Consider the following 24,899-nt stretch of genomic DNA (forward strand, 5'->3'; position numbering starts at 1 on the left):
GAGCAAAAGCTTCTAATGCTCCAAAATAACTGCAAACTTTCTATCAACAAAGAACTTAGTTGCATTTAAATATTTTTCAGGTGGTTGTGAGAATATTTTCATGCAAATTTATTACAGGTCATCTTCTTTTTTAATGGGGTCCCATGTCTCTTTCCTTGGAAACGCCATATAATTCTGTCTTTAAAATAGTTTCCTCAAACTGAGCATACTGAATACTATAAAGAGATGCCTTAGTACACATAATTTAGATAAATATATCAGGCATGAAGGAAGCATTTGGTTTACTGAGGAATGAGTCACTATGTGAACTAAAATATAAGAAAAGTGTCCTAGCACCAAAGAAAGGCCATTCCTGATGGATGAAACATGGGTGAGGGCCTCCACGTCACTGCCTCCTGCAGAACTTTTCCCTCCCTTTCAACCCCCATTATTCATGCATAAAACTATTCTTTCTCTCCTAATATGCCCCTCCTTTTATGAGTAAGAAGTTGTGAGATTTCATCATGTAATGGAAACTTAAGTGTTCAGAGTTAATTTCAACAAATAATACTAATAACATTATTAATTCATTAGTGAGAAATTAGTGCTATAAGGCATGGACATTGTTATAATCATCTCTGTATCCTCAATTTCTTGAACAAGATCTGGTAGACAACAGGCACATGACAAACATTTGTTAAATAAATCAATGAATTAGTGATACTAGATCCACTCTTCCGTAGAGTAAATGGAGTAAGGCAAAGCAAACCTAAGTTAGTATTCCTGTGTTATAAAATACATTTCTTTTTACACTCAAAACCTAGACATAAGAGAATCCAGAGTAGCATAACTTCAAGCTCAAAAAGTTGTGGTCAACCACAGTGCAAAGATTTGGGACTATCAGTTGACACTCTGCCTATCCTTCTAAAGCCTGGATTCAAGTACCCTTAAAAGTCATCCAGAGAGGGGGCGCCTGGGTGGCTCAGATGGTTAAGCGTCTGCCTTCGGCTCAGGTCATGATCTCAGGGTCCTGGGATCGAGTCCCGCATCGGGCTCCCTGCTCCTTGGGAGCCTGCTTCTCCCTCTGCTTCTCTCTCTCTGTCTCTAATGAATAAATAAATAAAATCTTTAAAAAAAAAAAAAAGTCATCCAGAGAGACTGAAAGAGGATGCAGACAGATGTGAAGTTTCTTTTCTTTTTTTTTTATTTTTATTTTATTATGTTATGTTAATCACCATACATTACATCATTAGATTTTGATGTAATGTTCCATGATTCATTGTTTGCATATAACACCCAGTGCTCCATTCAATATGTGCCCCCTTTGATACCCATCACCAGGCTAATCCCTCCCCCTACACCCCTCCCCTCTAAAACCCTCAGTTTGTTTCTCAGCGTCCATAGCCTCTCATGGTTTGTCTCCCCCTCTGATTCCCCCCACTTCATTTTTCCCTTCTTACTATCTTCTTCTTTTTTTTTTTTTAACATAAAATGTCTTATTTGTTTCAGAGGTACAGGTCTGTGATTCAACATTCTTACACAATTCACAGCACTCACCATAGTACACACCCTCCCCAATGTCTATCACCCAGCCACCCCATCGCTCCCACCCCCCACCACTCCAGCAACCCTCAGTTTGTTTTCTGAGATTAAGAATTCCTCATATCAGTGAGATCAAATGATACATGTCTTTCTCTGATTGACTTTTTTCGCTTAGCATGATACCCTCTAGTTCCATCCACGTCGTTGCAAATGGCAAGATTTCATTTTTTGATGGCTGCATAATATTCCATTGTATATATATATACCACAACTTCTTTATCCATTCATCTGTCGGTGGACATCTTGGCTCTTCCCATAGTTTGGCTATTGTGGACACTGCTGCTATAAACATTAGGGTGCACGTACCCCTTCAGATCACTACATTTGTATCTTTGGGCTAAATACCCAGTAGTGCAATTCCTGGGTCATATGGTAGCTCTATTTCCAACTTTTTGAGGGACCTCCATATTGTTTTCCAGAGTGGCTGCACCAGCTTGCATTCCCACCAACAGTGTAGGAGGGTTCCCCTTTCTCCACATCCTTGCCAATATCTGTCGTTTCCTGACTTGTTAATTTTAGCTATTCTGACTGGTATGAGATGGTATCTCACTGAGGTTTTGATTTGGATTTCCCTCATGCCGAGCGATGTTGAGCACTTTTTCATGTGTCTGTTGTCCATTTGGATGTCTTCTTTGGAAAAATGTCTGTTCATGTCTTCTGCCCATTTCTTGATTGGATTCTTTGTTCTTTGGGTGTTGAGTTTGAGAAGTTCGTTATAGATTTTGGATACTAGCCCTTTATCTGATATGTCATTTGTAAATATCTTCTCCCATTCTGTTGGTTGTCTTTTGGTTTTGTTGACTGTTTCCTTTGCTGTGCAAAAGCTTTTTATCTTGATGAAGCCCCAATAGTTCATTTTGGCCCTTGGTCCCTTTGCCTTTGGCAATGTTTCTAGGAAGAAGTTGCTGTGGCTGAGGTCGAAGAGGTTGCTGCCTGTGTTCTCCTCTAGGATTTTGATGGACTCCTGTCTCACATTTAGGTCTTTCAACCATTTTGCGTCTATTTTTGTGTGTAGTGTAAGGAAATGGTCCACTTTCATTCTTCTGCATGTGGCTGTCCAATGTTCCCAACACCATTTGTTGAAGAGACTGTCTTTTTTCCATTGGACATTCTTTCCTGCTCTGTTGAAGATTAGTTGACCATAGAGTTGAGGGTCCATTTCTGGGCTCTCTGTTCTGTTCCACTGGTCTATGTGTCTGTTTTTGTGCCAGTACCATACTGTCTTGATGATTACAGCTTTGGAATAGAGCTTGAAGTCTGGAGTTGTGATGCCACCAGCTTTGCTTTTCTTTTTCAACATTCCTCTGGCTATTCGGGGTCTTTTCTGGTTCCGTACAAATTTTAGGATTATTTGTTTCATTTCTTTGAAAAAAGCTGATGGTATTTTGATAGGGATTGCATTAAATGTGTAGATTGCTCTAGGTAGCATTCAAAAAGGAGAATTACAGACCAATATCCCTGATGAACATGGATGCAAAAATTCTCACCAAAATACTAGCCAATAGGATCCAACAGCACATTAAAAGGATTATTCACCACGACCAAGTGGGATTTATTCCTGGGCTGCAAGGTTGGTTCAACATCCGCAAATCAATCAATGTGATACAATACATTAATAAAAGAAAGAACAAGAACCATATGATCCTCTCAGTAGATGCAGAAAAAGCATTTGACAAAGTACAGCATCCTTTCTTGATTAAAACTCTTCAGACTATAGGGATAGAGGGTACATACCTCAATATCATAAAAGCTATCTATGAAAAACCCACAGTGAATTTCATTCTCAATGGGGAAAAACTGAGAGCTTTCCCCCTAAGGTCAGGAACACAGCAGGGATGTCCACTATCACCACTGCTATTCAACATAGTATTAGAAGTCCTAGCCACAGCAATCAGACAACAAAAAGAAATAAAAGGCATGTGAAACGGCAAAGAAGAAGTGAGACTCTCACTCTTTGCAGATGATATGATACTTTATGAGGAAAACCCAAAAGACTCCACCCCAAAACTGCTAGAACTCATACAGGAATTCAGTAAAGTGGCAGGATATAAAATCAATGCACAGAAATCAGTGGCATTCCTATACACCAACAACAAGACAGAAGAAAGAGAAATTAAGGAGTTGATCCTATTTACAACTGCACCCAAAACCATAAGATACCTAGGAATAAATCTAACCAAAGAGGCAAAGAATCTGTGTTCAGAAAACTATAAAATACTCATGAAAGAAATTGAGGAAGACACAAAGAAATGGCAAAACGTTCCATGCTCATGGATTGGAAGAATAAATATTGTGAAGATGTCAATGCTACCTGGATGTGAAGTTTCTACAGTCAAGCATAATAAGGAAAATCATAAGACCATCCAGAAAGGGAAATAGAACATTTTAGCAGGTAGAAGAAAATGCATTCTCTTCTACTACTGATAAGCTTATAAAATTTGGGATTCAGTTTCCTATCATCAAAGGCCCAGAAACCTGAAAATTTATTTCCCAAATTATTCATAACTTTAAAAAAAAAACTTGATATCATAGATGGATATGTTGGATATCATAGAACCTGAAATCTGGTGCTTTTAAAATTTTTGCTGCATACAAGATCATTAACAGAGAAATATACCATGACTAGCATGTCATACAGAGGTCTCGATGCCTTTAGTGTTGCTATTAATAGCTAGGGAAATTCAGAGCTTCTTACTTATTCTCTCATTGTTTGCACCTGATGTCAGCTTAGACAGAATGATTTGTTTAAAATATGTAATTCAGAAGGCATCTCAAGAAGTAATGTGGAATGTATAAACCAGGCCTGCCTAATTTCAAGTGAAATATACAAGAGAGAAATGCATATTAATGTAAAATGACTATAAATCAAAAGCTATTTCATTTTCTAGGGTAGTATAAAAGCCAAACCTGTTTGAAACCATAATTCAGCTGTCATAATCTCTTAGATATACCACTGACCTTCCTTGGAAGTTTCTGTCTCATAGAAGTGAATGGATCAGGAGGAACAACATTAAATCACATGGCATTACTGAGAGCCAGGTACTTGAAAGTAATTTAGCTCACTTGAGCAAGTCCTTTAACCACAAGTCACACTTTCCTAGATAGAGATTCCTTGGCTGTACATGCACATACACTGACATAAAACACATTCACTGTGTAGACTATACAAAGAGATTCGTTGTGTATTCCATGCCGGTGCTTACAGATTTTTTCAATCAATATTGAACTCCAGTGCTCCAGTGTTTTCAAGAAACAGCTGAAAGATTTTGTGTTGTAATTCCTGAAGCCACTTGTCTGATTAACTTAAGAATGTATATTTTCTCTGGGTATTTTACATTTATTATTAATAAATAGCCAGTATCTAACATGATTGCTTGGCTGCCTACCTCTCCAAAATTAATCATTCTATTAAAACTGTGACTTTCAGTGTTAAGCCTGAGGTAGGAAACGAGCTTGAATCTAAAATCATGCTATTCACCAATGTCAGGGATTGGTTTTAGGGATTAAAACAAAAATATTTTTGAAAGAAGGGTTAAAGAACAATCTGCTTTTGGAACTTATGGGGACTTTTAAACTGGAAGGAAATAGATGATCTTTATTTGACTCCATGAGCAATTTGTTACTGGATTTTTAATGAAGAGCTGGTATTGTTTCTATGGACAATAATTATTTTATCATTACCTCCTCCCCCAAAGACAGAAGATGAAATTGCTACTTTAAAAGCTTTTTAACTATGTCAGCATTTCTTATGATTGTGGATGAAGGAGGGTAAGGTATGGAATATAGAGACCGCTGCTTAGAGCTTCAAACAACTATCTACGAACTGCACTACAAATCGGTAGATCCATGTTTCACCCTCAAACCTTTTCCTTAATGAATATCTGCTGATCTCTAAGAGTTTTCCTTTTTCAAGATAAGGAGAAAACTATTCATTGTACAGTTGAGGAATAACTGATTCCCAAAGGGCTTACTCTAATCACAAGGAAAAACACACTTTAAGAATCATTTCTATTATCTAACACAAAGACTAAGAACATAAAGTCCTTGGTTCCATTTAAAACTCTACAAATAAATTTCTGGGTAAAGCACTCTGTACCTCAAATTTTTACCTATAAGACTTCCAAGTTAGGGAATTAAAAGCTAAAAACAAACATCCTGCATACAGCAAACACTGAGCTTCTACCAAAAAAAAAAAAAAAAGATCATGTATTAAAGCATGGTTTCAAACTATTTGTGTAATTAACAAATGATCAGTAAATATTTGTTTAATCCCATTTATGGGGATGAGGTGCTGTGACATATGATGAATAGAATTTTAAAAAATAACTCACAGTCCCTGACTTCACAAATGTTACAATTTATATGGCAAAGCCAAGTTTTCAATGGTTTCATTCATGTTTCCAGAGTCATTTATAGATTGATTGCAAACAATTTTATAACAACCAATAGCCATCCCTCATACTGGGTGAACAGAAGCCTACTACAAGAGGCTGGATGACTTTTAAGAAATTTCAACATAACTTGGCATATTTTCTTGAAAAAAATAATACTAGGCAGATAGTTCCCTTTTTCACATCCCCAACCCTCAAACTCTTTTAAGCTCTTACATAGAAACACTATCAATTAATTAGAAGCTATAAGGAAACTATTACTCCAATTGTCACATAAAACCTGGAAATATTTCTTCTTATCACTAAAGTCAGTCAATTTATCTCCCACTTCATGAATCTGTCTTGAGTCTCCTAAGACCCCTGCAATGCACCTTGTTACGTGGGATGAAAATAACATACTAGTGATGCCTGGCCCCCATCAGTTCCTCAGCCACATAACATTTCCAGCCACTTTTATGAGCATCAACACTTTCCATCTGAGGACTCCTCTTGCATTTACTCTAAAAAATAAAGCAAAAAAAAAATTAAGTTACCCCCAAAATAACTACTACAGAGAGCCACCACTAACCTCTACCTTCTAGAACTGATTCATGAAATTTGGCTCCGACTAGTGGGAAGAATTTTGAGTTCCTTATTATTACAATCAGTGGCAAATTAGAGGCTAATTCCATCTAAAAAGAGAAAAGAAAAAAAAAAAGCAAATATCTATCTGATATCTTAAACTTTTTTCCTGAGAAAAATCATTTAGGTGTGGGTCATTTAAAAAATGTAAAAAGGAATAATTAGAAAGAAAGAAGATGGGAGGTGTTAGGAAAATACTTACATGAATATAACATCTTTCAAGAGCATTTAAATAAGCCTGGAAAGAGTGCAAGATAAGTAGCCTTTGCTTCTGGCAACTTCTTAGTTATCAATCACCAAATCTTATAAGGTCCCCATGTACCTAAGTAACCTAAGCCATGAGATAGAACATGGCATGTAAGATATAATATGAAATAGAAGAATCGATACATCTCAATGAAGGGATTATATTCCTGGTGAAGAAAAGATTGAGAGAGTGAACTGTGGGAAAGGTGCCTTCAAAAAGTAGTCTTCCATGGTCTTGATAAAGAAAAGAAATTTCTGGGGTGCCTGGGTGGCTCAGTCATTAAGCGGCTGCCTTGGGCTCAGGTCATGATCCCAGGGTCCTGGATGGAGCCCCATATCAGGCTCCCTGCTCTGCAGGAAGCCTGCTTCTCCCTCCCGTACTCCCCTTGCTTTTGTTCCCTCTCTCCCTGTATCTTTCTCTGTCAAATAAATAAATAAAATCTTAAAAAAAAAAAAAAAAGGAAGAAAGGAAATTTCTATCCAGAACAAAAGTAGCTGCGAAGAAGAATAACTACTGATGGGATATTTTCTTTAACCAAGAGCTGAATCACAGGATAGACATCTCATTCACTCTCATTATTTCAAAAGCCATCTATAGTTTGAGACCCTCACAAAGTTCTATATCTACATCAATTCATCATCTGAGCTTTATACAATATCTCTAATGTCTACTGGACATCCCCAAAAGAATGTCAAAAGGCAACTCACACAAAGAAGGTCTAAATACTGAACATTATTTATCTTACTATTGGCCCATTCTTACTCATTTAGGCAGTCAATCAGTCACTCAACCATTTATCCAATATTTATTCAGTAGCCACCAGGTACTTGGCATTGTTCTAGAAGTCAGGGATACAGTAGAGAACTCAACTTTCACAAATGTCTTCCCACAAGGAGTTTACATTGTAGTGGCAATGTACAAACTCAGAAAAAAATAAAATATAACAAATATTGATAAGTTATAAAAAATAAATAGAGCAGGAAATGGAGAGGGACTTTAGATAGGGGGGCTGCTTCATAGAATGTGATCCTCCTCATATGTTTTTTGTCTCAGAGAATGTCACCAACATACACTCAACTGCCAATCCAAAGACAAAGGTTGATTTGTGTTGTTGCAATTATTCTATACCCATAATAACCCTCCAAATCATTCAATTATTTCCTTCCCACTGCTATAGCATGAGGTCAACCTTACATTATCTCTTATCAAAATAATTACAAACGATCTCTAAAAGGTCTCCCTAACTCCAGTTTTACACCGCTTGAATCCATTTTTCAAACAGTAACCAGAGAGATACTACCAAATATAACCTTTAGGGCTGCTCGGTTTCCTCATGGATAAAATCCAAATGAGCTTTTCCTCTCTTACTCCTTCTCCATCACCACCACTCTCTATTTCACACTGTACTCTCAAGCCATAGACTGAATTACTGACAATCTCTTGACTCCTTCATAATTTTTTTCTTCTTTCTACATGTGCTGTTTCCTTTCTCTGGAATATTTCTCATTCTGTCCCTTTCTTAGTCTCTCCCTCCCGCTTTTATTTTCAACTGGATAGATTCAACTAACTTCTCAGTTTAGACATAACCTTTTCCAGGAAGTCATCACTGAAAACCCCCGGAACCAAATCCTAGGGCTTCCCATAGTACATTGTGCATATGCATATCAGAAATCTTACATCATTATATTGAAAACCAGTCACTAATGTAGTAGAACGACACTGTGATGTTAAATGGTATTTTCTTCTCCCTGTTTTCTATTCCAATGGGTAGTTGGTGCTGAAAATGTTGCTTTATGGAGAGATGCATCAGAAAAAATAGTCCATGAATTCTTCTGCTTCCAAAGAATGGAGAGGATTTTTAGGTGTAGGCAAAATGACTGGGTTTACGAAGGAAAGCCAATTTCCTTGCTATTATAAAGAAACTGTGAGAACAGAAATCTGTGGGTCCAAGAGCAAAGGGAACTTGGGCCTGACTCCCAGAGCAGAGTCCGGGTGGGATGTAGGACTATGTGGTACATAGCTGCAGATGGATCCATAGGCAGTTTTCAAAGATGTCCCAGCCTCCAAAGTAACATGTGAGAAGAATGCCATTGGACCTGAAGCAGCCCTGTGAACCAGGGTGGTGGGTGATACAGTGATATTCTGGAGCACTGGGGACTGAGGACTCCATACCTTGCCAGCACGCGAGAGCTCATGTTTTTAGCATAATTAAGGTGGAGAGATCCTCAAAAAAACCAAGGATAAGTATAGAAGACATGCCTGGCTCCCTACTCAATATCTGTCTGCTCTTCCACCTTATTGAGAACCACCAATTTTCTGCAGGGTGTCAATGTACCTAACAAGAAAACCCTGTGATTTCCAGCCTTCCTCATAGCTAAGAGTGGTCAATAAGATGTAAGCCTAAGGCCTTGCAGGGACTTCCTGGAAAGCACTGGAAAATGTGCCAACTCAGTTGGTATACAGACTTTGCCCTTTTTTCCTCAAGTTCCTGCCTGTAAGTTATGGTGACATTGAAGACTGTATTCATCGCTGTATTATCTCCAACAAAGTGTATATTGCATAGTAATCATTTAATAACCATCATTCAGTGAGCTACCATATAGGAAAATGTTACTTTCTATAAACGCAAATGATTATTACATCCAAGCTCTGGATTTCCCAAACCACCCAAAGTAAAAGGACAGCATTTTGGTTACATGTTCCTCAAGAGAAGGAACTACATATTATCTATGTACATTAGGTACACAGAGCCTGATGTCATTTTTTAATTACCTCTAAAGCATCAAAAAATAATCAATGAGAATTTTGAAAAAATATTCTGAATCACCTTTTATTCTAATAGTATGAGGACTTTCCCTTAGTTCTCAATGTAATGAGCCCCTAAAATTGTCTGTCGATGCTGGTACAAGCCAGGATAGGCTAGTTTGTGCAAGAGTAGCAACTAGCCTGTAAGTTTCAGGAATTTATCACTAACAAAAAATTTTTCTTCACTCATGCCAGGTCCAGGTGGTCCCCCAGAGCCGCTCTTCTCCTAAGGTTGGCTCAGTATTCCAGGCCGCTTTAATCTCTGGCACATTTATGTCAACACACGCCTCCATGGTCACAATGGCAGGAAAAGAGAGTTCTTAAAAATCTCATATTAGTCATCAAAGGTTCTGACAGACAGTGACACAGAGGTATCACTGCTACCCACAAAGCATTCTAGAACTAGTCACATAAGTCTGCTTATTTGTAGTGATGTGAGGAAGTATTCTCCTCCCATGTTTCCAAAAGGAGAAGAGAAATGGACATTGGTGATCATGTGCAATCTCTAGCACCCACAGGCAGTTTTTAGAAGAAATATTCTCATATCCCTAAAGACAGAAGTTCTGAAACTTTTTGGATTTGGGCTCTCTCTATACTTAAAAAAATCACTGAGGGTGCTAAGGGCTTTTGTTGATGTTTATTTTATCTACGAATATTTATCATATTTGAAATTAAAGCTGAGGAATTTTAAAAATATGAATTTATTTTAGGAGAATAATAATATACCCATCATACACTAAAATAAATAATATTTTTTTAGTAAAAATAACTAGATTTCCAAATGAAACAAAAAAACAAAGGAGGGGCATTCTATTATATTTTTGGAAACCTCGTTAGTATCTTTACTAAATAGAAGACAGCTATATTCACAAATCTGCATTCCATCTGTTGTGATATCACACTTTACGTAGCCTCTGGAAAAAATTTATTGTGTATCCACAAGAGAGTAAAACTGGTAAAGGCAAATAACATCTTAGTATTACTATAAAAATAGTTTTGACCTCACAGAACCCTGAAAGGGTCTCAGAATACCTCTAGACACTTTAAGAAACGCTGCCTTAAGATAGTTAATGTAATTGCTCAACAGCACTGCAAAATGTACAAAGGTAAAACGCTTGCTGCCCATAATGTCTTCTATTTTGCTTTACTTTTGCTCTGAGAACTTTTATTAGGTCAACTCATTGTGCTCTGATTGAAAAGTATTCAGTGCCCCAATGGGGGATAAACTTGCTGGCTGATTTTTCCAGAAATGATCTGTGAAGAATGTCCCCATTATCTTAGATAATAGTATTGTTTTCTTCTCCTGGTGTGCCTTTTCAACTTTCTTGTTGAATCCATCTGTCATTTTCTGATCAGCAGCTGAATAGGCACATTTGCTTTCACGTCCTCTTAAATCCACTTTCACTCTCCATCAGGACCCTAAATCTCATAGCATGAGGGTCCTTATCCTTAGCATACTCTTTCTTCCTACCTTTGGGGCTTATTTTCTTACCCTTTCTTGAATAGCCCTTTGGTTTAAATCCCTTTATCAATAGGACTCCTGGATTCTCTGAAATGGTATGAAGATACTCCTTTCCATTTTCTTTCTAATTAAAATATTCAAATCAACAAATAACCATTGAATAGCTACCATATACAAAAGACTCTTAGTACATACACAAGATTCTACATTTATTCAAATAAATAGAATTAAACTATAGATTCTTCATAATGATTTAAAAGTCATCATCCCTACTTAGTAGCCATGTGACTTTCACATTTTACTCCACTTCTGGGGCTTCAGTTTCCTCATCTGCAAAATGGGGGTAAATAGTCTCTACTTTCCTAGAACTGTGACCATTCAGTGAGATGATGGTTGACATACAGTAACTATCAAGCATGTTACCTAAGTATTATTATTCCTGTTATTGTTACTATTTGTCCTCCTTACCAGCTCTGTGACCTTGAACAAGTTCCTTAGGCCCTCTGAGCCTCAGCTTCCTCAGAGGGTAAGATGGGGAAAATCAACCCCTCTTCTAGGTTTGCTGCAAAGAAGAAACAGCTACATCAGTGCTCTGTTCTTACCTGTTGGGGTTAATTTAGAGCATGAAACCAACCATAATACCTGGCTTGCTAAAATGTCACACAGAGGCCACTGGGGGCGAGGGAGGGTTTCAGAGAAGGGCATGGGCCTTTGGAATGCCGGGCCTGCGTGACCACTCTGCTGTTGGAATGCCATGGGGAGTTACCTTCCCCAAAGCTCTCTTAGCCCAAGCAGCCTCCCTGTGAGCTAAGAGATGGATGCATTGTCCTTTAGGCTACGTTTAGTAGAACGCACAGATTAGCATCTTCTCTTTCCTATAAATCCTCTCAGTTTCAGTAAGACCTCTTGTCACACAACACGTGCTTGAGAAACAGTGATAAGGATATCCCGAAGGACCAATAAAAGTGGGAGCAAAGAAGAGCAAAGGGTCTTCGTCTCTGTGCGTTGACCCCCTTGCCTTCTCTCACGGCAAAGTTTGGAGTCATCTTTCATCCGCTGGTACAGGGATTGCTGGCCATTCCTGGCACTTACCAGCTGTTTCCTGGCTCTTTGACTGCAGGCAAGTCCCTTCCCCTCTCTGTACCTTGGTATCCTCATCTGCCCTGTGAATCCAGCAATCTCCATCTTATCCCAAGCCGTGGGATAAGGAGGAAACACTCTCAACCTGGTGCCTGACTAGGAATGGCATGGATGATGTTGGAGCCGTGGTGACTTCTGTGGCTCACCATCGAGGAGGAACTTGAACCTGTCTGTGTAGAGGTTCAGAATAGTCCTGGACTGGCAGCCCCACCCAGGAGTCCGAGCAGCAACACAAACTGCTTGGCAGGGCAGTGCGGGGGGGGGGGGGGGGCAGCGTGGAGGCAGCTTACTCTACAACTGCAGGGGACACCATGTGAGGTCACTTCCAGAGAGCAACCCACACTCAGAACTCACTGGAAGGAAATATATGACCCAATCCTCCTCTAAAAACCCTTTAATAGCCTACTCAGGGGACATCCAGTCCTCAGAGACTACATAGAATAATGGGATGGGAACTCAAGCAGCCAGACTTTAAATCATGGCTCCTTCATTGATCAGCTCTGTGGATGAACAGATTTTTGCCTTGGCTCTACTATCAACTAATTATTCCTTTAGACTTCATTCTCCTCAATTAAAAGAAGAATGTGTACCTTTCACACTCTATCATTCTATGATACAAGTGAGGGTTTGATTAAGCCATCTATGTATTAGCAAAGCTCTTGATGTATGTTCTTTTTCACCATCTGTATCATATCCTCTGTGGAAACCCTAAAAATATTAATGATTATTTCACTGTCTACCATCACTGAAATTCAGAATGAATTCTAGACCAATATTATAACAGGGGTTCCTGAGAGAAAGAGCAAAGTAACCAAGGCATCCCACAAAATAGCTATTCACTTTTACTCCTTACAAGTGGTAAAAGTTATTGGTTAGAAACCTCTTCTGGAACTTCCCAATATAATCTGAAACTGGCCCCCATACATGGAGGATAAGGAAAGACCTAAGAGGCAGATGACTCCAGATTGGTAGATGACCGGTTTAATAATCAAGGGAACTAATGCATGAGGATTGTCCTGGACAGCCTCAAAAAGAGGTAGATTGCACTCACAAGCCAGCTCTTAGAGGTTTATAAAGAGGCCCTAACTGAGTTTAGTCACATACCCAGTCCAGATAGCCTCAACACATTCCTATCTCAAGGCTGAATCCTTGGAGCAGCTTCTGGGAGCAGGGAAAGCAAGCAGAACACACATTTCAAGGCAGATGAGAGGGTGGAGAGCCTCTAATTGCCCAGACCCAGCTCACGGGTCAACTGGCAGTTATATCTTCTTGATGACCTCTCCCAACAGAAGTAAACTGAATAGTTAAATTGTTAGTAAAATATTTACAATATTAATAACCATATACAATATGGTTGATACCTGAGAACCTGAGGTTCTCTCAGTGCTATTTCCAAATACCATGAGAGATATTTGCATAGAATGGGGGAAAAGCTTGAATTTTGAAAAGCATGAATATTGAATCTCTTATCTCAAATTTTAGGTTTCAACCAAACTAGTTCTTTTATTGAATCATTTAAAAAATCTGTTGAAGAGGAGGAAAAATGTTGGCAATGGAAACCTTAAAAATCTACTATTCAGCTTGTATCCCTAGGTTCACTCCCGAGGTCTAAAAGCATTAGAGGTAAGGAAAACAAACATGAAAGAAGCTAATCCAAAAATTCAGTAGATCTCGGTCTTTGTTATCAGAAAGACACAAATTTGACTCACACTTCTGTCATTCAGAAGTCAAGTTATTATATTGACAATAACTAGTCAAGTTATTCAACCTTGGTAAGCATCAGTATCCTCATTGCATGGAGCCATCCCCATCAGCATGGTTGAAATGACAAAGTGCTTGTACCTGGCATACTTTAGGAATTCAAAATAATTGCTTGACAACATCTTTCTTTTGACTAAATTATAAGGTTGATATGGATTTGACGTCTAAATTACATGAACAAGTAATTTAAAAATATCCAAAATTCCTGGATTATATACTTTGGCATGTTCATTTTCATGTGATTCACTGTAATCACTAAGAGAAAGCTGGATCATTCAAATAAGGAGACACCTAAGAAGAGAATCAAAGCTCTGACTTCCACTTTGCTGACTGAACTGGTTTCACGTAAAGGAAAGGGGACCTTGAAACACTCTTTAATTACAGTATTAACCACAAGATTTAGAAACATGATTTTTAAAGGGTAAAGTTAACATAAAATGAATATAATTTTTAGCCAGCTTTACAAATAAAGTTCTTGAGAAAAAAGTCACAACTAAATGTCTGTAATATTAATATCAATAGTAATAATAAAATACTTTTGCCTATAATGTCATTTACTATCTCAACAAAATAGTATCTAAGCTCATGTTGGAGAAGAATAGTATCTAAGCTCATATTATACTGCTAATAACACAAAACTGGATTAGGCATGCAAATGAGAACCCAGTGAATTTGAGTCCTTTTGAATGGGAAAATGAATAAGGACTAGACAGCTTTTATCAAAATGATTGAAAATGATTTCAGAAGAACTGAAGAAAAAGGTGCAATGACCTACAGCTTACTACAATAGCTCATATAGGCAGGGGGTAAGTGTGGATAAGGCAAATGTGACCAGAAGTCATGTCTTCAACAGGGTTATCGAAATGCATAAGGTATATTTTTACATTAGGAACAATCTCATATCTAAATAGAAAATAAATCCAAAGGAATGAACTTAGTAAGTGGTTCAAGAAACAAATATGTGAAAACTTGGAGAAGTCTGCACCAGAAGAATAACAGGAAGTTCTCAAATAAAAAATAAAATAGATTTGAATATTCCCCCATACCTAATTAAATACAATAATCAATAAATCTTTACCAACTGCCTGTTACACACACACACAGTTACAATAAAATCCCCACTGTGATAATTCCCCTAAGTAAATATTTCTGTAATGAAAACTCCAACACATCCCTAAGTCTATATTTATAGATACAGAAATTATTCTGGTAATATCTCTATCCGGTATGCTATATAATTTACATGCTATTTTCAAGCTGTCACATACTTGCCTCTAAGCACTTCCATATTCACATTTATAGGAATAGAAATTGTTTTGTTAATATCCGTATCTGATAAATATTCCTATGTCATTTTCCAGTCTTAAATATATCTTACAAATGAGACAATGCCCAGGGAAGCTTTACTGAACTATTACGTTTTGCCCATGAAGGTGGCCCATCCCCCAAAAAAGTCATTTGGGGAGTGGTGACAAGGTGTGACTATGTTCATTGTTTGACTTAAATCAAATCATTTCTGACACAGTTCAAATCCTTAGGAACCTATCTATGGCCAATTCAAACAAATAAACACTCGAATAAGAAAAGTAGAATGAAGTCCTGCTGTCATACATTTCACTTAATAGTTGCTTTCCTGATGTATCTGAGAGAAGTATTTGAAAGGACAGTATGTATTTTCCTGTGATGTCAAAATGTCAATTCAAAATCTATCTGTTTTAGCAGAAAAATAATACTTTGTCATAAATGCGAGCTAACAGCCAGAACTCTACCTGGCACCCAGAGGAGATTGAGAAAATCCTCTATTGTCCTAGCACAATGTTAGTTATTATTTATAAGGCCTTATAGAAAAAAATAGTTGCCTGACATTCATACAGTTTTCTTAGGAGAAATGTTCCCTTTCCTCAACAGTGTTTAAAACATACCTAGGCAGCCAGAGCTATGGTTATTTACCTTGATACTGAATTATTTTTTGAAAGCTTGTCATTTTAAAGAAGAGATGCTAAATATTGACAAGGTTTGGTTAGTTCCACAGCTTCCACACCAAGAAGCATAGAGAGAACCAGGAATAGAATAAAACTTTTCTCCCACTGTGCTGTAAATACATTTCATTCAAACCTGGTGTGAATTCCTCTCAAGTCTAGAGTCCTTAGAATTTTAAGACTGGAAGCATATCAAAGCTAAGATTGCCAAATTAGTACCAATTTAGTGCAATTTAAAATTGTGTAATTTTGTATAAGAGAATACAAGCTGAGACTCTCTTATTTTGTCTAGTGACATGTATGGCTGTCTCCGTGGTCTTTATTGCTTCACTTTTGATGGTATAGCAAACATCTTTCCAAAATATCATGTACCTTTCTGGCTAACATGGGAAAAAAAATACCTATAGAGGCAACTGTCGGTCTGATAGGTATTCATCTTTCAAAAAAATCCCACAAAATTTAAGAAGCTAGCCAAGGAGACCAACTTGCAGTTAATAAATGTGTTATAGTCTAACCATAACACTATATATAAGATATAAGTACGACCAATGATTCTTTTAAGAACAAGTTTCACTAATAAACATAAACATAATATGTATTTAAAAAGGCTGGGACAGTAGGAGATGGGGTAATGATTTCTTTTTTTTTTTTTTTTTTTTTTTTTTTCAGTACATTTAATGTTATTTTTTTTTTTTTAATTTTTTTTATTGTTATGTTAATCCCCATACATTACATCATTAGTTTTAGATACAGTGTTCCATGATTCATTGTTTGTGCATAACACCCAGTGCTCCATGCAGAACGTGCCCTCCTCAATACCCATCACCAGGCTAACCCATCCTCCCAACCCCCTCCCCTCTAGAATGATTTCTTAAATGAGGTGATGTTCTTGAATTTCTTTTGAGTATCTTCGAGGATTAGAGAAAATTTTCCTCCCATCTTCTTCCCAAGGTATAATAAAACACCTTTGGTTATAGTTCAGCAATATCTGGAAAACTCAGCCTCATCAGTCCCTACATCTTCATGTGTAAAATTGGATCATACCATTCACTCATTCACTTGCTCACTCCTCAAGTATTGAGTAACCACATCGGGCCTGTGCTATCCACTGGGACTATGTCAGCAAAAAAGATAGGCTCAGTCTCTGAAGCACTAAAGTCCACAGACTGTGAGGGAAGACTCATGTCATCCACAACAACAACAAACACATATTTCAACTGTGATTAAGTACTATAAAGAAGCAACGCAGGGTGATATAGAAGCATTTAACAAGGAAACTTGACCTGCGGTTGGAAGGGAGAATCTTCCAAGCAGAGAGAATTACAACTGAAAAGGCCCTGAGGTGGGAAAGTGCAGGTCAAGTTTGAAAAACCAAAAGAATGTGTGGTTGGAACAAAGACAGTGACAGGGCAAACAGAACAAGATGGGGCTACAGGGCTGGCAAGGAGCAAGACCCCGTGGCTCTCACAGGCTTCACGAAGGATTTAGAGCTTTATGCAGAACATGAGGGAAAGTATTCAAAAATTGTAAGAAGAGCGATGACAAAACTTGATTATCCCTGAGGTTGATTCCTACTCTGAATCTCAATAGGAATGTGTTTTTTTTTTTCTCCTAATTAAAATTGAAGCAAGTAGGGCTAGCATTATTATTATCATTCTCTTACTATAGATATTATGAATTGACATAGGCACAGAACTCAGGTTAATAAATTTTAACTTTATTATTACATTGCTAAACTTAATTTAGCTCATTTAGCCTCAATTCCTCAATTCCCAGTGATGAGATGGTAACTCAGTCTGCAATTCAAGTTAAGCACAATCACTTCTAGTTTAAATCTTGATTTCCGTGTAGCATAACTCTGTCAAGTGGGGTCACTCCTTAGGATTCTTCCACCACTTCCACCCCATTCTGACCTTCCCTTCCTTTCTTTCTTGAGGTAATCTATATTCTCAAAGGCCGTTTGTATTGTTGGGCATCTGGCCCAGGACTCTTCACTCTCAGTGTTGTATATAACTCATCTCTTCTAGTCTCCTTTATAAGATGCTGATATTTTCTGCTGATGGCCTCAATCCAGTCCAAGCATGTATCCACTCTGCATTCTGACCTAGGCTTCTTTGTTGTAAGATCTCCTTCCCCATCTTAAGAGGACAGGACTTCAAGAGAGTCCACCAGGTATATCACAGGTACTCCTCTCAGCCTCCGCTGCTCTGTCTCTTCAGTAATACACTACACACAGGTCTTCCAAAAGAGGCTTGTAGTTCTCACCAACCTATGTTCTGTGAAGCAGGTCACATGTGTCTTCTATTCTCAGATTCTCTCAAACATATCTGTGTATTTATAAACTGCCCAGCCCCACTCCTCACCCCCACCACCCAGATCATGATTCCAGGCAGCCTCTGAGTTCTAGTCATATTCCCTCTGATCTTCCCTCAACCAGTGATCAACACTGGCTCCATGTGAGTAGGCACAATGCTTTCATGGCATTCATACAGTCTTGTGGTTTGCTGTGTAAATTCTGTGCCCTGAGTTCTCTAGGTTTTGCTCTTGATATTCAGAGCCCATCTTTTGGAATTCAAACAAAACAAAACTGTTCTCTCTGACTAAAGTCTACCCATTCCAGCCAAAAGAGTTTTGACTTTCAAACTTCTGACTTCGCAATAGATTTATAAAAGTCTACCTACGAGCTGAAAAGTCAAGAATTTGACTATTCCATTTAGATTATTTTACGTGCTTGTTTCAGTGGGTAATATGCCTCAGCCTCCTGAACTAGCTCTACTGGGAGAAAGGTTCCAGGATGCAAAGAAAAAAGAACTATATAAAAGGGAAACTTACCTCTGGTATTCTTCCAAAATTTTAACCCAATAATAAATGAGGGACTAAAATAAAATAATAGGGGCACCTGGGTGGCTCAGATGATTAAGCATCTGTCTTCTGCTCTGGTCATGATCTCCAGGTCCTGGGACTGAGTCCCACATCAGGCTCCCTGCTCAGTGGGGAGTCTGCTTCTCCCTCTCCTTCTGCCTCTCCCCCTGCTTGTGCACTCTCTCCCTCTCTCTCTCAAATGAATAAATAAAATATTTAAAAAAACTAAAACTAAAGTAAAATAACAGATTGGAAAATCCAAGATTGAAAACACAGCCATCCATGTTAATTTGTAAAGGAATGGAAATAAAACATTTCAGATTTTGTTTCCAAGATGATGCTTACTTTCTGATAAGCTTATCCTCATAAATTTACAACGAAATAAAAAATGTGGCTTCACTATTGACATAGGTCAGGAAATCTGAAAGAAGTATTACATAAAACAAGGAATATCCTGGAATATAAGATTTGTTCTCTCAGGTTGATAGAATGTCATTAGAAAGCCTTTCCTCATGGTTCTGGAACTGAAAGCAACCACATCCCAGTAAAGACCAAAGCAGACTTTTCCCTAATTTAAGGCATTTCCATTTAAAATAAAGTAACTGTCAATGTGTTGGCTCAGGCTTTCCTACTCAAAATGTGGTGCATGAACTACAAGCAACAGCATCAACTGAGAGCTTGTCGGAAATGCAAAATTTCAGACCCTCCCCAAACGTAATGAATCACAATCTGCATTTTAATAGAATGGGTCCCCATGATGTGTCTATACAAAGTTTGAGAAGCCCCAGGTCTAAAAAAAAGGGGGGGGCATTTTATTAAAGATAGATGTAACCAATGTAGTAATTAAGAGCTTCTTTCTGAAAATAAAAGGTAATCTTAACGTTACTTGCATAGCATTCAATGCTGAGATACGTAGAATTACCTAACAAGGTACATTAATGTTGCTCATGAGCCAAGCACAATATATGAGTGACACCAAACTGTCCATTCTTACTCCATTCTTTCCATGCTGACATGAATTACACCAAGTCCACTGGCAAAATAGAGTTTAGAGAGTCTCACTTAGTACAATCATTAGTACTCACTCTGTCTTCTATAAGTTATTCTGCTGTAGCCTGAAATAAAGTTGGGATCTTTAAACATTTCTCTGCAAGAATTCCCCCATGGTTTCATGTGTGTGTGTGTGTGTAGAAATGTTGTTTTCAAGTCTTCTAAAAATTTCATTGAAACAGCTCGTACATTAAATAAAGTCATGTTGATGAAATTGTGAGTGTTCTCTAAATAACTCTATGCTTCATTTTGATTCTTCAACCCTGGCATGTATGTCTATCTTGAATAAGTTCTTCCAAAACACCTTGGAATACCAAATTTTGAAGACTTAGTGTGTTGTTTCTCTTTCAGCCTTCTAATTTTGTCTATTAAAGTGTCTATTAAAGAATATTGATGTACTGTGAAGATTAAATCTCAAAATTCATTCTAAATTATTTCTCAGGCAGAAGGAATGACTTGTTCCAGACCATCTGCAATCTCTTTGCTCTTTTGGCCCATAGCACATAATGGTGAGGCAGCTGGTTGGGTTGGAAATATAATAGATGGCAGTTCTACCACCATCACCACCCCTTTCATGAAGTTTACTGATATAGAAAGAATTACAGCAATATCTACCAGCTATTCAAGATTTACTGTGTTTCATTCAAGCAATGTGCTAGGTGCTTTTCACTTGTTATATCACTTAAAAACATCCTATGAGGTAGGTGCTATTGTCATCATTATTCACATTTTATAAGTGAAGAAACTAGGGACTAAAGCCAAGTAGCTAGTAAGTATTATAACCAGGATTCAAGGCCAAGTTGTCCTGCTCCAAAGCCTCCTCTCCTCTGAGATTTTCATTACCATGATGTTTGCCTAATATAGTTCCCTGACTTAAGCTATCCCATCCAAAGGTGAATAACACTATTCAGGTGAATATAATTAACCTTTAAATTCCTAAAATAGAAACCTACAAACACATGTATACTCACAAATACAGGCTTGAAATAGAGCTGTTTCTGAGTCATAAATGCTATACATGGAGTGACACACACCTGCTACAAACCTATAAAATGTAAATGAGATGAGAATTACTACGCCATTCCTACTGAGTAATATCCAATCTCACAGACATCAATGCAAAGAGCTAAATGTACAGGAGAATGAGAATTTGTATTCTCTAAATACAGCATACGTGTGCATTCCGATTTGCATATACAAATGGACCCACACATATGGACCTCCACGTTAAGACACACAAAGGACAATTTTTACTTAAGAAAATCCCGAGGACTTACTGAATTCAGAAGTCCACTTCAGGAATTTGTTCATTCCATGTGCATGGACATCATTACAGGCTGAAAGCTTATTAACTATAATCAAGAAGGTCCTTTCGGAATTATCTTCCTTAGCCTACTTCCAAGGGAAATCATTTGTAGGTTTCTTCAGGGCAATGGTTATCAACCAAGTGCTCAGGCTCATTTTCAAATGTTCCAGACCAAATTTACTGTAATAATGATAACTGCTCTTTCAGTATCCTGATCTTTTTAACTGCTATACATCTTTTCATCTATTTCCATTTCCCTTAGGTAGAGTACAGACTAAGAAATCATCAGACCCATTTTTCAATACTATACATCATCAGAAACAATTTTGATAATCATATTATTAGTGTGCATAACCCCATCCTTCAGAACTCTACTAAAAGAATCACCTAAATGTCCTGCTCTTGTTCGCATGCTCTATTTATAACTACAAATGTCAAAAATTCTAAATGAAGTGTATGAGCCTTGATTGATAAAGAGAGATGGCTCTCTTTTCTAGCAAGTAAAAAATAGTTAATAAAATCCTAGCACCTGCTTAAAATTGATCTTTAAATTCTTCAAAATTGTTCTTTAGTTAATTCAGGTGACATACATTTGTATCCCTGTTCAGGAATAGTTTTTTAATGCATGATTATTTGGGAGAGATTATTAGATTTATTACCTTTGCTAATGAACACTTAGATAAAAGAGGTATTCTCAAGATAAGTATTCTCATGACATGAACTCTGATTACCATATATTAATTTTCATTTCAAGTTAGAATTATATAAAGAGTGAACCCAGTGGCTTTTACATATAGAAAATGGGACCTCTCCAAAGTACACTCTGCTATAATTCTCAAGTGTCCCCTGTCACATTTGTGATGTGGCATATCAGTAGAACCAGAATTCATCATCATGAAAGCAATTCCAGAGGTTTAAAGAAGCAGCGGATACAACTTAAAGACACAGTGTTTAATCTCAGATCTTTAAAATACTGTGTTAGCCCTGTTTCAGTGGAACTGAGGGGACTGACTTTAAGAATGGTCACTGAATTGGTTGAGATGCCCCTTCCCATATATGCTATACCCAAGAGAGTCTCTTACTTATCTGCCTCTTTTTCACAGAAGGATTTAACACAGAATCAAATGCAACAGAGAATGTAATTCCTTAGTAACTGCAAGGTGCATTTGCACCTCCAATATTTGAGACAATGCCACAACTTCTGAGTACCAAACAGTGTCACCAGGGACATAGAACTCACATCTCTGCAGGATATGTCCTTGTCCTAAGGAATCTTAGGCTGATGGATATATCATGAAGCCAATGTGACTAGAATTTGAAGAAAAAATTGATTTTGTCTTTTCACTGGAAAAAAAAATTAATGGCCTTCATGAACTCTAAGAACTAGAGGTGCCTTATGAGGCCAGTATCACCCAGATACCAAAACCAGATAAAGATACCACAAAAAAAGAGAACCACAGGCCAATATCTCTCATGAATATAGATACAAAAATCCTCAACAAAATATTAGCAAACTGAATCCAAGAATATATTTAAAAAATCATACACCACAATCAAGTGGGATTTATTCCAGGATGCAAGGGTGATTTAATATTCACAAAACAATCAACATGATACATCACATCAATAAGAGAAAGGACAAAAACCATATGATCATTTCAATAGATGCAGACAAAAGCATTTGACAAAGTATAACATCATTCATGATAAAAATCCTCTGCAGAGTAGGTCTAGAGGGAACATATCTTAACATAATAAAGGCCTTATGTGAAAAACCCACAGGTAACATCATCCTCAATGGGGAAAAAATGAGAGCTTTCCCCCTAAGGTTAGGAACAGGACAAGGATGTCCACTCTCACCACTTTTATTCAACATAGTACTGAAACTCCCAGCCACAGCAATCAGTGACATAAAGATGTGAAAAGTATTCAAATTGGTAAGGAAGAAGTAAAACTCTATTTGCAGATGACATGATACTGTATTTAGAAAACCTTAAGGATTCCACCAAGAAACAACAAGAATTGATAAATAAATTCGAAAGTCACAGGATACAAAATCAATGTACAGAAATCTGTGGCATTCCTATGCACTAATAATGAAACAGCAAAAAGTGAAATCAAGGGGCGCCTGGGTGGCTCAGTCAGCTAAGAGTCCAACTCTTAATCGCAGCTCAGGTCTTGATCTCAGGGTCGTGAGTTCAAGCCCCACATTAGGCCCACTGTGGAGTCTAATAAAAAAAAAAAAAAAAAGTGAAATTAGGAAAACAATCCCATTTACAATTGCACCAAAAGAATAAAATATCCAGGAATAAACTTAACCAAAGAGGTGAAAGACTTATACTCTGCAAACCATAAAACACTGCTGAAAGAAATTCAAGATGATACAAAGAAATGGAAAGTTATTCCATGCTCATGGATTGGAAGAACAAATATTGTTAAAATGTTTATACTACCCAAAGCAATCTACACATTTAATGCAATTCCTGTCAAAATATCAACAGCATTTTTCACAAATCTAGAACAAACAATCCTAAAATTTGTATGGAACCACAAAGGATCACAAATGGTCAAAGCAATCTTGAGAAAGAAAAAACAAAACTGGAGATGTCACAATTCCACATTTCAAGTTATATTACAAAGTGGTACTAATTAAAACAGTACGGTACTGACATAAAAACAGACATATAGATCAATGGAATAGAACAGAAAACCCAGAAAAAATGCCACAGTTACATGGTTAATTAATCTTCAACAAAGGAGAAATGAATACACAATGGGAAAAAGACAAATGGTGTTGGGAAAACTGGACAGTCACATGCAAATGAATGAAATTGGACCACTTTCTTTTACCGTATACAAAAAATAAACTCAAAATGGATTAAAGACCTAAATATGAGACCTGAAACCATAAAAATCCTTGAAGAGAGCACATGTAGTAATCTCTCTGACATTGGCTGTAGCAACATTTTGCTAGATATGTCTCAATAAATATTTGTTTTATAGCTATTTATATATATATACATATAAATATTATTTTTCATTGCAGATTTATTTATAATTGTCCAAAACTAGAAAAAATAATTCCAAATGTCTATCACAAGGGAGAGGATAAATTGTGGTTTCTTCATCCAGTGGAATATTACTCAACCATTAAAATAGCCATAAAACAAATATTTATTGAGAATCTACTATGTGCTACATATTAGGATTTACATATAAAAGGCAGTTTCAACAAATTTTGCATATTTTATCTTGAAGGATTTAGAACTTCAGAAAGATTTTATTTCCATCTCTTCTTCCAAATCCACACTACTCTAACCTCTTAAAGAGAAACAAAAATAATAAAAATTCATCAAACAGAAAACAGTTTGTCTTTCAATAAATTTGTAATCATTCCAAAAGATTAAGTATTTACAAAATAACAAGAGAAATATGACATAAAACTCTTTTTTCCTAAACCATGTATTTATTTGTTTACATAATAAGATAATTTAATACCTCCAGACTTAGAGAAATAATGTCATGTTTTATCCACACTTTGGAATCTACATAATTAATGGTGTCCATGCAATTTTTTATTCTAATGATAGAAGAAAGAATACTCAAATCTGGACTTTGCCTATAGTTAATTATACTTTATCATGTTTCAACAGAGAGGACCCAATAAGGTACTAGTAAATTATAACATAACAAA

General features: G+C 37.1%; 1 long non-coding RNA gene across 3 annotated transcripts in view; it reads right to left on the minus strand.

Moving 5' to 3' along the window:
- The window catches only part of LOC118540106 (uncharacterized), a 1,202,880-nt gene that overhangs the window by 939,367 nt on the left and 238,614 nt on the right, over nt 1-24,899 (minus strand). For 2 of the 3 annotated variants that reach the window (XR_013445323.1, XR_013445324.1), the window contains one exon: nt 22,764-23,433. The exons of the other annotated variant lie outside the window; for it this stretch is intronic. This is a non-coding gene — a long non-coding RNA (uncharacterized LOC118540106). Of the gene's footprint in view, nt 1-22,763; nt 23,434-24,899 lie in introns of those variants that run through there. 3 annotated transcript variants of the gene reach the window in all.

Source organism: Halichoerus grypus, chromosome 2 (genome assembly GCF_964656455.1).
Source record: "Halichoerus grypus chromosome 2, mHalGry1.hap1.1, whole genome shotgun sequence".
NCBI classification, from domain to species: Eukaryota; Metazoa; Chordata; class Mammalia; order Carnivora; family Phocidae; genus Halichoerus; species Halichoerus grypus.